This window comes from Bos mutus, chromosome 6 (genome assembly GCF_027580195.1).
Source record: "Bos mutus isolate GX-2022 chromosome 6, NWIPB_WYAK_1.1, whole genome shotgun sequence".
Lineage (NCBI taxonomy): Eukaryota > Metazoa > Chordata > Mammalia > Artiodactyla > Bovidae > Bos > Bos mutus.
Genome location: NC_091622.1, coordinates 70,797,965 through 70,802,048, shown reverse-complemented (window position 1 = coordinate 70,802,048; position 4,084 = coordinate 70,797,965).

Sequence of the window (4,084 nt, the reverse complement as noted above, 5' to 3'; positions counted from 1 at the left end):
TGCCAACTGTCTCAGTGCGGCCCGGCCCAATTCCTCCGGGCCCCGCCCCTGCCTGTGACGGCCTCCCATTGGCCCGGCGTCCGCCTCAGCGTCGTGACGTCCTCGGGCAGGTTGAGGTGCGGCTCGCGCCCTCCTTCCATTGGACCCGGCGCTCCCGAGATGTTGGGAGTCGCGTGACCTTCCTCGCCTCGCATCCTTCCCGCGGCCCACTCTGCACCCTCTTCATCTCGCTGTGCCCACCGTCCCAGAGCCGCGCGGCTCTTTATTTCTTGTTTCCTCCTGAGTCTTCTGCCCTAAAATGCAGACCCTCCCACCCCACCCCCATCTCTTCTCTTAGCCTTTCCTAAATGTCAAGTTAGTTCGGGCGTCCTGGTTACGTGGCACTTTCGGGAATCGCCATGCCTTAGACGGGTTCCTCACTTCACCGATTCTCGGTGCCGTCTCCGACCTGGCGATCTACTGAGGATAGTATTCTTGAGCGTCAAGATGCGATTATGTGAACAAACCTTTGAAATAAGACTTAGGAAATAACAGAAGAAAAATTTGAAGCTTTGTTTTAGATATTGTTTGCCTATAATCACCCCCAGATCAAAAACATCTAACATTACCCTTTTCCTGCAACACCTTTTTGTTTTACATGTTTTGGGCCATATCGATTTTAGACTGGCCTCTTAAAATGTTTGTTTGGCTTTTGAAATGGAGTGTTTAGGATTTTTGAAGGATGAGGATGGGGTAGGTAAGAATAGGAAACAGAAAAGAATGACTGGCTGAGAATATTTTTCCATCTTATTAAAAAAAAGTTGAGCTATTAAGTGTGACTAAGGTTGTGCTAACCATGTGCCAGGCACCATTATTCTTTATATATATTACATATATTAAACCTGTGCATTGTGAAAAAACTAAGGAAGGTTATCAGTAAACACTGGAACAAGAAACGAATCCACCAAAACAATCTGTGGCAGAGTGGACAAACCTACTTTTAGTTCATTGAAGATACCATGTTATGTCATGGGTTAGTAAAGCTTTTGTCCATGCCATTCTTCCTGTCTGTAATTAACTTCCTCCATTCTGTCACTGTAAACTCCTACTCATACTTTCAAATCCCCTTCCGGCTGACTGCTCAGAAGTCTTCCCTAAACACCTCCTCTTACAGAATTCATCACTCCTTGCTTCATGCTACTGTAGTTTAAAGTGAAGTCACTCAGTCGTGTCCCACTCTTTGTGACCCCATGGACTGTAGCCTGCCAAACTCCTCCACCCATGGGATTTTCCAGGCAAGAATACTGGAGTGGGTTGCCATTTCTTTCTCCAGGGATCCAACCCTGGTCTCCTGTGCCGCAGGCAGACTCTTTACTGTCTGAGCCACCAGGGAAGCCTGTATTTACTGTAGCTTATGCATGCTCTATTACTGTGTTAGTAACAAGGATGCCTTACAGTTTGGCATACAACTATTTTACCTCCCAGTGTATCCCTAGGGTGCAAATGGTTGAGCCTCACAAACTAGTAATAGAGAACCCAGAGGTGTGAACTGTCCTCCCCCAAACTCCCTCTCCTTCATGCCTACAGCCTAGCAGTGCTTGAGAGACACCTGAAGGGAAGTCTGGTGGCTCAGTCTAATGGCAGAGGATGAATGCAACAAAACTGGCCATGTGTCCCCGTTTCCTGGAAGATGCTTGGCTTATTTTCTGGGGGTGGGCTCCCACACTCCAGAGCTAACAGGAAGTACTCATGGCTGAATTTCCAGTCACCTCAGCAAGTGTGGCAATGAGGACTTACGGGTTAAGCTGCAGGATGTCTGTGGGTAAGGGGTGGCTCAGGGGCAAGGAAGCAAAGCTGTTTAGTAGAGGTGAACAGCCTTGCCCTCAGGGGGCACTTGCACAGGAGATCAGTGCAGTGTCAGAATTTGGCCAGAGTGAGGCTCTACTGGCTTGTTTCAATGTCACCCTGAGTCAGGGGCCCTCAGACTCTGCCAGTTTAGGCTCCAAGTGTCAGATTCCAAAGTGATCAGCTCTTTCCATGCCCTTGTGTGCTAAATCAAGGCTGGTCTAGCTTTCACTACCTTGAAGATTTTGGTAACTAACTCCTTTAAAAAAAAGAAAAAAAAAAACCCCACCTAAAAACACAGGCAGGTTCCTGATAATCTCTCTTGCAGACAGAGCTACTTACGTGACCCCCACCCAATAAAGATGTTGGATGCTCAACAATTCCAAGATGGTTTTTTTTTTGTCCTGGCCTGCATAGATGTAATCTCACTAAAATGTAATCGCTAGTAGGCACCCCTCTGGCAAGAAACTCTACTACATGTGCATTCCACTGTATTTTAAAGTTGTTGTTGTTTTTAAAATTCCTGTCTCCTTAGCTTTAAATGGGCTTCCCTGGTGGCTCAGACTGTAAAAAATCTGACTGCAAGGCAGGAGACCTTGGTTGGGAAGATCCCCTGGAGGAAGGCATGGCAACCCACTCCAGTGTTCTTGCCTGGAGGATCCCCATGGACAGAGGAACCCGGTGAGCTATCTTTTACCTTTTATATCTTTTATATCTAAAGCTATCTTTTTATCTTTTATATCCCTGGCACCTAACAGATTTTCTAACTTGGTAATAGTGATAGTCACCCTCACAGTAGAAATAGTAGTCACAAATCTTTATCGAATGCTTCTTTTGATCCATGCAGTGCATTTTGTGTGTTACATGAATGATCTCATGAGGTAGGTACTCTTATCCTTATTTTTACAAATGAGAAACCTGAAACAGCGCAACTAACTTTCCCCAAATTGCATAGTTTGTGTCAGAGTTGTGCTTGTATCTGCTTGTCGAACTTAACTGTGTCTTACTGAAAAGCCAAGCATATAAAACCAGCCAATTAATGAACATTTCTATTATCATTAGGGGAGAATGTCCTTTCTCCACTCCAAGTTTCCATGAGGAGGACTGTTTCCTGGCTTCTCTCCAAGGCTTAAGCATTTCACCTCTGATGATGGAAAGTAAATTTGGGCAGAGTAACTGAGTATACCAGGCTCATTTCTGCCACCTTCTTCCTCTTGGGAAGAACCCACAGGGAAAAACTAATTTCTGCTGCTCTCCACAGGGCCTGCATGCTCGCAGCCTATAGCTGCTTGGAACTGGGTGGAGACAGCCCTTCGTTCTGGAATTCAGTATTAGCTCAGCACACCTGGCTACCAGACCTAAAATCACTTCTGGGGGCTGGTCTCCCTCTTTTGTTTTCTTCCTCAACTTTTCAGAAGTAGGGAAGAGGCCAGCTATTTCCTGAGCTACTTCTTCTCTTAGAGATCTGTCCCTGCACCCCAGAATCATCAGAGGGTGAATTTAAGCTTCTCAACATGAAACAGTCCATGGAATAAAGGCTGGTTAGAAAAGCCAGGGCACCAGAGTGATGAGGATGGAGAAGGGGAAGCAGAAACTAGAAACTTCCTGCTAAGTGTCAACTGAAAGTGAAGTCACTCAGTCTTGTCTGACTCTTTGCTACCCCATGGACTATAGCCCACCAGGCTCAACTGAAGATCATTCAAAATTAAGGAGAAGGTGCTTGGCAAATTGAAATGTAAATAAAGGGCAAATAGCAATTTGCAATTTGCTTGACCTGCACAATTCTTTAAAGCACCTCTGCTATGTGAAATGAAGCATCCCATTGCCCTGTGTGTGCTTAAACCCTTTAGGTGATGGCGATCTGGACCTTGTAGGACACCTCCTCTGCTCCTGAGTAAAGGGAAACTGCCCTTTCAGGTCCATTCTTGAACATTTCTAGGTTTCCACAGGCAGGATGAAAATTCCCAAAAGAATGCTAAACACGTGCTCCATGAATTCTTATTTATCCATCTATATGCCTGCCATCTCCATCTAGGTGTTTCACAGGCATTTCAAATAAGGCCTAGGAAATCCTGCTCCTTCAGTCTCCCATCTCCGTGGAGGGAAGCAGCATACCCCTGCAGAGTCCTCTCATTTGCTCCTGCCTTGAATGCACTCCCCCTGCCAAGTTCTGATGTCTCTATCTCTAAAACAGATCCTGAATCTGCCTCTATCTCCACTACTACCACCTTGTCTAGACTAGGTGTCATTTCTTACCTGG